Below are 13,178 nucleotides of genomic sequence, written 5' to 3'. Positions count from 1 at the left end.
TTACAAATCTTAGTGAACATTCTAGGGTCAACTGAGAAATGGACAACAATGGACTCTAAAGATGGATAACAAATAATTTTGCAAACTGGTTTGTTCCCAGTTTTTAAAATATTTCAACAAACTTGAAGAGGGACCTGAGTTGCAAGTTAACTGAACATGAAAGCAACTTTTGGTGAGCTCTCACTGTGTAATGTTAGCATGGAACTATGAGAAAGCTTAAAGAATTGGATAAAATTGCCCTATTACAACTTCTATTCTCAGGCATGTATTTCTGAGAACATTGTTTCTCAGGGCTTGCATTCCTAAAAATGAAAAATAGAAGTAACATTGATGCTGAACTACAATTCATTTTGTAATTAAATAATTCCCATCCACAAATACATGAACTAATTTAGGAAAAAAAAAAAAAAAAGCCCCATCTCTGTATCATTAGCAAATGCATTCAGAATAAAAATTTACTTTATGTCTTGAAAAATTATCACATTTTATAATATGATTATGTTGGTTTGGTCAGTTGTGCATTTCTAATGATTGCAATGAGAATTTAATCCAGAAGAAAAAAAATTTTAACACCTAGAGCTTCAGAGCCACTGGAAACAATAAACTTCAATTGATGCACATATTATTATTATAGAGGATATTTATACAGTGATCAACCAAAGATCTCTAAGCATAAAATATACTTATTTGGGGTAAAATTTTTTATGAGAAGTAGAATGGAAGTAAGAGTCAAAGATATAAAGGGGGTGCCTGGGTGGCTCAGTCAGTTAGGCATCTGCCTTCAGCTCAGGTCATGATCATGATCTCAGGGTCCTCGGATGGAGCCCTATGTCTGGCTCTCTGCTCAGAGGGGAACCTGCTTCTCCCTCTGCCCCTTTCCCCCATCACCTCATCCCTTGGCTCCTGTTCTCTCTCTTTCTCCCTCTTTTACAAAAATAAATATATAAAAATCTTTAAAAAAAGAGTCAAAGGTATAAAGAAGCTACATAATATTTCTGCCATTTGAAGAAAAGTTTCTTCATGTTTTTAGAAGGAGATGATGTTGTGCCCGAGTTTTCGTGTCTGAGAGACCACCAAGGAGCCAAGCACTCATGCAATCACATGAGGGTTTATTTGAAAAGCTTAAGCTTGGGCCCGAGCATACTGGATTCAGAGGAGTAGGGACTTGGACCCTGAGCTTAATTAAGGCAGGGGTATTTATGGGCTGCTGTTACTAAAGCAGGGTGGGGATTCCTGGAACTAAAGCAGGGTGGGGCTTACTGGAACCAAAACAGGGTGGGGGTTACTAAAACAGGCTGGGGAAAAGTTCAGCCCTTGGGCACAGGGGTCTGAGATGGCTGCCGGAGCTAAGATGGCTGCTGGAGCTAAGATGGCTGTACTTATGCTAAGGCTAAACCTGAGGTGGGATGGCCTTAATTTTCTCGGCCTCCACAATGATACATATCAAATTAATCTGGAATTTATATTCTACTGGATATATATAAAAGACTGGTATAATAACTTTATTTTTATCCATACACCATTGTATTGGCTTTTCAGATGTTTTCCTAAACAAGCACTGGATTTCTTGAAAGTCATTTCTTGGATTTCTGAGGCCTGCAGTGGCACCCACTGCACATATAGCCATGAATCAGGGTCACTCGGCTGTAGGAAATTCTGTATAGTCTGACTCTTTGTTTTTCATACACAAAACTAAGGTTTGGGGAAGCTGATTACTTATCCAGTGTCGCACAACCTGTATGGGATAGACTAGAATCCATGTTTCTGACTCTTGACCTGGTACTCTGTTTCTTAAAGCACAATCTAATACAAACTGAAACCACATTTTCATTTTCAGTTAACTATTTAAAGAATCAGATAAGAATATTCTGTACTGTGAAACTAGTATATATGGATGTAAGTATGTACGTATGGAGTCCCTAGACATAAATAATAGCAAAATCTTCGGGAAACTTGAGGCTTGCATGGGAAGCACAGAGGTTTTGGGATTGAGGCCTGAGCTCAGTTTCTAGTTGCTTATTACCAGCTGTGGGCTTTTAGGCTATTTACATAACTCCCCTGAGTTTGTTTCCTTTACCTGGAAAATGGAGATAAAAATCCCCATTTGATGAGGTCAAGATTCAGAATAAATGAGATCATGGAACCCCTGGGTGGTTCAGCCAGTTATGTCTGACTTCAGCTCAGGCCATGTTCTCAGAGTCCAAGGATCAAGCCTCATGCAGGGCTCCCTGCTTAGTCATCCAAGAAATGACTCTACAGCTCCTACCCCTGCTTGTGTTTCTTTCTCAATACAGGAATAAAATCTTAAAAAAAAAAAAAAAAGAATAAATGAGATCTTGCAAGTAATGTGATTAGAGTGATCATTAGCATATGTGAGGAAAGCAAAAACACTAGTTTTCTTGTGGATATTTCTCACTGTTTTGTATCTCTAATTGCTAATGAATTTATCTGTTATGCTATAGCCTCAGGTCCTTGAAAGTTCCTTGGACAATATGAGAAGCCAATAGTTTAATGATTTAGAAAAGTGATTTTCAAGCTGTGAGCCATGGGAAACTCTGTGGAGGTAAGGGCAAGGAGACGGGGCCTGGAGGGAAAGAAAGTCTTGGGGCTCCACTTCCTTCATTAACAAATGAAGCTTTGTTTTTCCCAACCAGAAACTAATGATTTTGTCGGGGTGGGAGAGGGGGAATGGGGAATGTTGCCCTGGGCTTCAGGGTGCCTTTGAATTGGAAAGCCCTGGAGATGCAGTCTTTAGCCCAGGCCTTGGTACCTGCAGGTGGGAATTTCTGGCACGGAGCCTCTCTATTTGGGGATGTGTTGAAGGGCTTAAAGATGAGGGTGTTGGGTTGAAATCAACAGTTGTGACATCAGGGTCAACTCTGAATAGGGCGCCATGCACAATGCAGAATACCCATGTAAAATAAGGCAACATAGGATAGACATGTGAGCAGGAGAAAAGTATTTTGAGGACATTCATGGTGAGTTTAGTAACTAGTTTTAAGTTCTGAGTATGGAAAGAAATGCCCTCTCTCCTTCTCAGTCACCTTGCCATTTTATATGACGTCTGTTTGTTGGGGCTTATTTCTGTTTTTGTAGTTGGAACATCATTTCCGTTATTCGGATCAACGAGGTAGAAGAAGAAAGATCGAAGGTGATCTTTTTTTCTTTTCTTTTCTTTTTTTTCCTTCTGTTAACTGGGGAAAATGATGCCCTGGAGATTTAATAGAACAAGTTGAAGTCCTTGTTAACTCCTTTTTTTCCTATGGCTTTAAAAATATCCCCATTTTGTCCTTTCCATGATTGTGTTGTAGACATTCTCTGTACCCTTGGCCTTTTAAGAAAGATGAACTTTTGTGCTGTTTGAAAATGTAATGAAAATATTAAATAGTGGTAGATTCATCATTAAGTCAGCCATGAGAATGAGTCTTTCCTAAGCCTAAAGGAAATACATCAGTGGGCTTTGAAAAAAACATATGCCTTTCTACCTTACCCATAACACACTCTAAGGAAGGTCCTGGCCATTTCAGTACCTGTCATAAAACAGTGTGTGCCACTTTCTTCCTGAAGGCTCTTTGGTACGGAGGGGTAATGACAGTCTATTCTTCTCTTTGGTACTCATTATTTTTCCTCTGCCATTTCAAAGTTATATAACTTGTGTCTTCCCCGTTCTTTAAAAAGGTGGTATTTTTACAGTGTCCACTTTCTGCTTTTGCAGAAAATCCAGATCCCTAAAAACAAAACCACTTGGTCTGGTTATTCCTGGGAATTTTTAGTGGATGTTCCATGTAGCGCTACAAACAGGTAGAACCCACCACTTTCCTCTCGTCTTGTTTGCTTTTCTTCTGTACACCAAGCTGTATTTGCATGATGGATGGAAGGGTTTTCCTCCTTATTCCCTGAGCACTTGGAAAGATTATCCAAAGCAAAGAGAGCTTAAGTGATATGCCCAAAGATGGTGGCTTTTCCAATTTCTAACTTCTCGTTCAGTACTTTTGACTTTTGACTTCTATTTATACTTTACTGCACCATTCCCAGGGGACAGAATTACACTTTTACTGGAAATTCTCAACCATCCAAATTTCAAAAAATATATAGAAACAGAGGACAATTGCTTTGGCCTCACAGTCAGTTTTCAGTGTTTTAATGCACCCATAGGAAAAGCAACTGGAATCCAAAAGTTTTGAGGTGGTGATGAAGATCTTTAATCTGGTTTAGGTGGGAAGCAAAGGGAGAAGAGAATTACAACACCTAATGAAAAACAAAACCTCAGTAAAGTCGCGTTTCCCAACCATCAACTCAAAACTCTACGCAAAGGGCTCCTTTATCCTTGTAGCCAAATAAGGCAACTAATAACCCTTCCCAGAAGTAGCAGGAAGAGAGAAAGGCAGTAAAGATGTCTATAGTAAAAGTTTAGTAGTTTGTCTGTGTCACATGTGAAATGGTTGTGGATATTACTCACAGCTTTAGTACACACCTCTGGACAGAAGTAATTACATGTTGGTTTTCACTTCTTGAAGGTTTTGCTGAGTTAATTCTTGTTGCGTGTGTATGTGTGCATTTCTCCTAATTCTTGGGATCAGAAATTATTTTTTCCCCTTTTCTCTTTTATACAAGCATCTGTAAGTAGCTTAAGCCTAATGTGAAATGGTACAAATACCCAGCATTTTTATTCCTAATCAGATCACTGTATAAAATCCATTTAAAAGTGTCAGCTTATCACCCAATGGCAGCTGTCTAAAAGAAATTACAAGAAATACTCATGGTCTTTTTTTGCTTTCCCTTTTCACAATAAAAGTTGGCCAGAACTTTAGCATAAGTTTTACCAGCAGAAGAGACATTCAGTTACTCCGCAGAGATTGCAAAACTCACTGAGGAATATGGGAAGATTTTAATATGCTGCTTGATTAATTTTAGTATATATTCAACTCATGTTTTAGGCATAATGCTTGTTTTATAATTTCATACTGCCAAGGATAGTCTTTCAAAAAAGACTATAGAAGTATCTTTTTGATTGAGAAAAAGACTGTATTTGAAAACTACTAAATAATTCCCTGGAAGGAGTACCATGCAGCCATTAAAATCACAAACACTATTTTCTATATGATTAAACTTTAAAATATTATACCCCCACCAAACACACCAGTAGAAGGAAACAGAAAAATACTATAAATAGTATCTAATACTGGCGATGATCTTTCTTTTCTTTATTGTACTTTCCAAATTTCCTATGAGTGTGTGTTTTGTGATCATAAGAATGAGCATCATTTATTCTTTAAACAAAAAATTTAAACCACTATTCCGGAGGCTAATTCCAAATCCAGTAAATGATTCTTAGGCATAGAAGCAGCCTGGCAATTTCACACTTAAACAGTGCCTAAAATAGGCCTGGCAGAATTGAAAGGAGAAACAATCCCTGCTTTTGGAAAGAACATGATAATTGAGACAGTTTGAAGAAGAAAGGTGAGTGAACATAGTATAAGAACATCAAAATGCTGTGTTTTATGGTTGTTTGATGTAGAACAGATGGCATTATACAGTTCAAAATATATTGTTTCAGCACCAAACATCACATCTCTACCCTTGTGCACCTAAATGCTATTTTTAGCTGTCACATACTTAAGGCTGCATGTTCTATAGAGAGCTGTCTTCTCACAAAAACCATTGGAGTTGAAAACCTCTGCTTGTGTAGATCATAGCTTTTTCTTACTGAAGCAATTAATTCATCATTCAATTAGAAAAAAGGAATGATTTTGCAGAATTTTTAAAAAGATTTTATTTATTTATTTGTTAGATTGAGACAGAGAGAGAGAGAGAGAGAGAGAGAGAATGTGCAAGCATGAGGAGGGGGAGTGGCAGGTGGAGGCAGAAGGAGAAGCAGTCTCCCCAGTGACCAGGGAGCCCAACGCTGTACTAGATCCTAGGACCCGAGGATCATGAGCAGAGCCAAAGGCAGACATTTAACTAACTGAGCCACAGAGGCACATCCCTGACTTTACAGAATTTTAACCAAAAACAGTGCTTAAAATCTGGGATCAGGGTGCCTGGGTGGCTCAGTGGGTTAAAGCCTCTGCCTTTGGCTTGGGTCATGATGGCTCAGGTTATGATCCTGGGATTGAGCCCCACATCAGGCTGTCTTCTCAGCAGGGAGCCTGCTTCCCCGCTCTTCCTGCCTGCCTCTCTGCCTACTTGTGATCTCTCTCCCTGTCAAATAAAAAAATAAAATCTTAAAAAAAAAAGGCAATTAAAAAATTCACTAAGGATGTAAAATGACTAAGGATGTAAAACGTTTACTCTATAAGGCCCTATGGAAAGTCAAGTACTTATGGTTGAAACTATATAGATTTGACTTAGAATCTGAGGTGGATGAGTAATGCAATTCATATCAATCTATTTAGGATATTCATACTTTAGTTGAACACCCCGAAATTCTTAAGGGACTTACCCATGATCATATACCTAATTACTTAACAAACAGATCACTATTTGTAGTGGGTGGTATCTTTAGTGCTTTCAAATCCGGATATTTCCTTCGATCACCATTGATTAATGCCCTTTCTAAATTAGATTTTAGATGTATGAGAGTTTGGGGCCTTAATGGGAAAAAAAATGCCAAGGAACATGAAAGCTCTAAGGGATCTGAGGGTTCTTTCAGTCTAGACTTCTTGCTTTAAAGAGGATGAGGAAACTCGGGCTCAGTGTGGTTTGGGGGAGCTCAGCATTTCCCCATTTTGTCCTTCTTTGGTAACCAGAAGATCCAAAGGGATATCAGCTGGTGCTCTACTTGTTCAAGCCTAGACCCAATGGGGCTGAGGAGACACTGTATTCCAGGGGACAAGAGGATGGAAGCTGGTTATGTCCAAGCCCTTCTATGCCAGAGTTTGAGACTTTTCCTGAGTTCCTGATCTATGACCCTGGCAGCTGCCCTCAAGTTCTGTTCCTCTTGAGCTCTGATGCCTCAAGCTTTTCTTTGACTCTGGGAGCTAGTCAGTATACTTCTACTCAATGGCTTTCTTTTCTTAAAAGCCTCCAGAGTTGGTTTCTGTGCCTTCCAACGAGAACCTGACCAATGCACCTAGCATAGGTAAATTGAGTTTCCTAGTGCTTCACAGTCAGTCAGTGGGGAGAAAAAACCTGCTTCTAATTCTCAAGGAGCTGAACTAAACACGTTTCCTCTTATTTATTTTTTTTTTTAAAGAGCTTTGTAGAAATACTGTATAATTAATTCTTTATGGTCTTTGCCTTATTCTAATAACTTAAAATTATGATTCTTTCCTGGGGTAACAGGTCAAATCAACACTTCAGCATGAAGAATTTTATCCTTAACAGAAAATGTAACCCTTAACTTCTGTGAACAACATGTTTTCAACTCTCAGCAGAATTTTCTCTTCACCTCGAAAACTGTTTATCAGGCTATTTCAATACTTTATGCCCTTTTCTTCAAGGACTAGTAATTCACCAATTCCTTTTAATTGTATAGAGTCAATGTTCCTATAGAGATCTGACATAGCAAATGTTTGATAAATATTTGGTGGTTGATTGATTTCTTATTAACATCTAAATAAATTTTGGACAACTCAAAATAGATGAATGTTTACAACCACAGCAGTGAGTGATTGAACTGGTATGTCACCAATTCTATTAGCTTCTGCCCTGAATCTCACCCAATACACCTAATTTCACTCAATCCACCTAACCCTGAAAATAAAGCAGAAATGAATGCCATCAATCTCATTCAGGCCACTAAAGAACATCACTTATATGTTTTATTCACATCAGGATCTCAGTCAAACTGGAGAGGGATCTGGTTGCTTTCATTATCTCTTGTTCATTGTCTAATTCTGTCTTTGCTATCTAAGCAAAGATATCGCTCCCAAGGTGATAATCATAGTGAGAATTATTAGTTAAATTCTACAGAGTAAAAAATAGATTTTGACATTATAGGGCTCCTGAGTTTGGTAGTATGCAAAACTTAGAATGTCAAATATTGTTATACCTGAAACAGTGATATGTCTATAATCCTTTTGTATTGTTGACTGTATCACAGCCTCGAAAAGAAACAATTTTTTTAATTTGCTGAGATTATAACAGCTTTGCCTGACTCAATTACAAGTCTTCCCTGTCTTCTCCCAACTATCATATAATTTTCAATTTGAGAAGCATTCCTTAAGTACCTACTATCCACTCATTATTCATATAATGGACACTGAATCACTAACACTGAGCTTAGTGCCCTTCAAAAAATAGATATTCAATAAAAAGTGATGAAGAGGCAACTCCCTGACCAATAGGGGCTTGTTTACAGAAAGGATTAGATAAGTAACAAATAACTAGCATACAAGGGGTGAGACATGCTTTAAGAAAACTATGAATGGGGGCGCCTGGGTGGCTCAGTTGGTTGAGCAACTGCCTTCGGCTCAGGTCATGATCCTGGACTTCTAGGATCGAGTCCCGCATCGGGCTCCCTCTGACCTCCTCTCTCATGTTCTCTCTCACTCATTCTCCCTCAAATAAATAAATAAAATTAAATTTAAAAAAAGAAAACTATGAATGAATTTCTGAGTTTAAAGGGGAGAAAAATTATACTTGAAAAAGGAGGATTTAGGAAGTTGGATTATTAGGGACAGGTTAAACCATGTTACAGTAAAAATTTAACATGAAAAAATTTACCAAAACAAAGCTTATTCCTCCTCCTTCTATGCTCTGTGTGGATTGAAGAGAAGTTCAATCGTACAGTCATGCAAAGATCCAGTGTGACGAAGACTCCACCATCTTGTAGCTTTGCCATTTAGGACATATAACTTCCAAGATCACGGAGATGGGGGGCTCACAGGATGGTGGGTGGAGTCTTAAAAATCCCGATTCAAAAGTGACATGTGCCACTTCCACGTACATTTTTTTGGCTAGAACTAGTCATATAGTTCTGCTTAAGGGCAAGGGGACTGGAAAGTATACTGTTTCTTATTGCCCAAGAAAGAAGGAGAACTCCGGGCACCTGGGTGGCTCAGTTGGCTGAGCAGCTTACTTCAGTTCAGGTCATGATCCCAGGGTCCTGGGATCAAGCCCCACATCAGGTTCCCTGCTCTGTGGGGAGTCTGCTTCTCCCTCTCCCCACTCATGCTCTCTCTCTCAAATAAATAAATAGAATCTTGAAAGAAAGAAAGAAAGAAAGAAAGAAAGAAAGAAAGAAAGAAAGGAAGGAAGGAAGGGGCTCCTGGGTGGCTCACTTGGTTAAGCATTTGCCTTTGGCTTAGGTCGTGATCCCAGGGTTCTGGGATTGAGCCCAGTGCTGGATTCCCTGCTCAGTGAAGAGCTTGCCTCTCCCTCACCCTCTGCCGCTCCCTTGCTTGTTCTCTCTCTCTCTGTGTCATACAAATAAGTAAAATCTTTATTAAAAAATAAAAATAAAAGAAAGAAAAGAGAACCAGTTATAGGTGAAAACTAGTAATTGCTTCCAACATTTTTTCTGAAGTAGACAAGGAGGGGCGTTTATTATGATCCTTGGAGAGAGAGAGGTTGTTCGAGTATTTTGGATAGAGCAAATAGCATGAGTGCAAGCAAAGAATGGAGAGGGTATTGAAGGTAATCTTCAGAAAATTGTAAATAGCAAATTTCATTTGTGACATGAGATGAGGAGGTAGAGGTAATACGAGAGATTAAAATGGAAAAGTAGACTCAGGAGTATTGCAGAGGACTTTGTATCTAGAATCAAGCATATGTAACAGGTTTAGTTGACTATGAGGTAGTAACTGGGCATGTGTTATGCCAGCACAGCACAGCTATGTATTTCCAAGCACTGGGTGTTCTTTAATTTAGAAAGAACATCTAAATGGAAGAGAATGTCTCATAAGAAGATAGTTGCAAGTATTAATGAGCCTGGTTAATTGATTTGCTGGAGAAACGTCCAAACCAGCAGGACAGGTGTACCCAGAGGAAAATGTAAACTCTGTTAATAAAAGTGGGAAAACATATGTGAATGAGAACTGAAATAAGAAAGACAATGTCTGTGCATTTTAGTTTAATTGTGTTGTTAGAAAATAATCTGCACTTGGTTTCAATGTTCTAAATATATTGAGACTTATCTTATGGCCCAGTATATGGTCTACATTGGTGATAGTACAAAGAATGTGTATTCTGTTTTAGTTGAGTGTCATGCTCTGTAAATATCAATGAGGCCAAGATAGCTGGTAGTGTTGTTTAGGTCATCGTATATTTTTACAGGTTTTTGGTCTAATAATCCTATAAATTGCTAGGCAATGTGTGTTAAAGTCTCTTACTATAAGCAGAAAATTTATCCCTTTAATTTGTCAACTTTTGATTCATACATAGTAAGGCTGTCATTAGTTACATCCATATTTAAGGTTTTTAGGTTTTGTGAGGAATTAACCCTTTTATCATTATGAAATAAAACTCTCTTTATATCTCATGTATTTGTCTCAAATAATTTTTTAAAAGATTATATTTATTTATTTGAAAGAGTAAGAGAGAGAATAAGTGGGGAGAACAGCAGAAGGAGAGGGAGAAGCGGACTTCCCACCAAGCAGGGAGCTTGAAATGGGGCTCAGTCCCAGGACCCCGGGATCATGACCTCAGCTGAAGGCAGGTGCCCAGTGGCTGAGTCACCCAGGCGCCCCTGTCTTGAATACTTTTAACTGATATTAACATAACCCTTTCAGCCTTTATGCATCCTGTTCACATGCTGTATTGCATATACAGTCTTTCTATATAGTATTTCCATCCATTTTTTTCAGTCTACCTGTGTCTTTGTATTTAAAGAGGATCTCTTATAGGCAGCATATAGTTGAGTCTTGCTTTATTATTCATTTTGAGTATCTCTACCTTTTAATTGGAGCATTTAGTCCATTAACATTTATGTAATTATTCATATGATTGGATTTAGGCCTTCTTATTTTATTATTTTTTTAAGGTGGATTATTTATTTTCAACCATTACTTCTGTTTTTTTCTTTCCCTTATTTCTCTTTCTCTGACTTGCTTTGTATTATTTAATTTTTTTAGACTTCTATTTTATCTATTGGCATTTAGCTCTATTTGGTCTATGCATTTAAAATATATTTTATGCATTTGAAATTATACATTTACAATCAGAATTAATAATCCAAGAAATATTTATGGTTATATGTACTATTAAGGTATTAGAATATTAAATCTCATTTCAATCTGTATAGTTTCAGAAATGTGGAAAATTTGTAAGGTGCCAGCAAAGAGAAACAGAAATGATAAAAGGATTGGAACTAAAACCAAAGAAGAAAAACAAGCAGACATAATTTGGCGCCTGAAGAAGAGAAAGCTCAGAGATAATGTCTGCCTTTAACTAGATGAAGCATTGTCTTATGGTGACCAGCTGTTTTCTTCTCTACCCCACAGAATAGAAAATAGCATTAACTGTAACAAGGTAGACTGTATGGGTGCCGAGGGAAAAAATAAGTCTGTACTATATCTGGAAGGGCGCCATGATGCTAGTGTCCTGGGGAATATTAAATAACACATTTATCTCGGTATCTTTAAGAAAGCGTTCTGTGTATCCTTGTGATCTATCTACCTGTCCTCATTCCTACAGAAAGCCCATAATCAATTTTCCCTTTACTATTTGTAATTAGGTATGGATTACCTACATGCAGAGAGAAGGATTAAGTTTGGAGATTTAGTAAAATACTATAATTTTGGAACCAAATACAAAAGTTAGTATCAACTTGATATACTTGAAGAAAAAAGTCTGAAATAAAATTATAATATTATTCAGGAGTATGTTTGCAGATTTAGCAAATAGAATCACAGGATGGCCAGTTAAATTTGAATTTCAGAAAAACAGTGGTTTTTAGTGTAAGCATGTCCCATGAAATAACTGGGACATACTTATCCTAAAAGATGATTTGTTGTTGATTTGAAATTCAAAATATGTGAGCAAACTGTATTTTATCTGTAATGTTATTAATAGAGAAATAAATTTAAAAATTATAAGAAGATCTAATGTTTAAGATACATTTTCTTTTTCCTTTTTTAAAAGATTTTATTTATTTGACAGAGATAGACACAGTAAGAAAGGGGACACCAGTGAGGGGAGTGGGAAAGGAAGAAGCAGGCTTCCTGCTTGCAGAGCAGGGAACCTGATATGGGGCTCCATCCCAGGACCCTGGGATCATGACCTGAGCCAAAGGCAGACTGAGCTGCCCAAGTGACCCAAAGACACATTTTCTATATAGGGACAAGGAATATGATCTCTTGGTCAGTATTTGAGTCTTTCTCTGGACTAAGCAGATGTATTTGTAACTTGGTCAGAGATGCGGAAGAGATGTAATAGCTCTATTAATATTTTTATTTTTATATTTTTATTATTATTATATTAATATTTTAATATCAGTGAGTAGCTCTATTAATATTTTTGCCTTTTTTTTTTTTTTAGCTCTCATTGGAACATCTGCAACACTTACTAAAAGAAGTATGATTTGTAGAATACTTTCTACCGACTATGGATATAGACAAACTTCCTGAGCGCTCTCTCCCTTTTGTTTATGATGTTTCTGACATTTATGTTGTAGAAGCCACTGCATATCATACAGCCTGAAGTATGGATATTGCTGGGGTCTCCAAAGACGCTGCCATCAGTTCTTTCCCTCTGTTGCTCAAGTCAAGATGCAAAGAGGATGATTTCCTTCTCCTTGAATCTAGGCTTGTTTGAGTGACATGTTGACCAAAAACACACATTGGAAATGACACTCACAGCTTCCACGCACATCTTTCAGAATGTTTGATTTGGGGACATTCTCTCTGAACACAGACGCCACGCTGTGAGAAGCTCAAGTCACCCAGAGACATCTTATTTGGAGATTTCTTCCCTTCTTAGACTCCCAGCCTATATCCAGCACCAACTGACAGACACTCAAGTGATTCATCGTAGACATTGACAAAAACTCTCTCCTTAAGCCAGAGACTTCAGAGCCTTCTAGGCTAGGCTTCCATCATGGTCCCATCCTTGCTAGACCTGCACAGCGCAGCTATAGTAAGAATCCTACTAAGTCAGTTTGGAGAAAATCCTTCCCCCTTTAGCTTGCTTTTTATTTATTTATTTATTTATTTATTTATTTATTTATTTGGCACACTGACAGAGAGAGAGAGCTGGTAAGAGAGACAACACAAGCAGGGAGAGCAGCAGGCAGAGGG

This window comes from Mustela nivalis (assembly GCF_964662115.1).
Source record: "Mustela nivalis genome assembly, chromosome: 11".
In the NCBI taxonomy this organism is placed as follows: Eukaryota; Metazoa; Chordata; class Mammalia; order Carnivora; family Mustelidae; genus Mustela; species Mustela nivalis.
Note: the sequence above shows the minus strand (reverse complement) of the source record.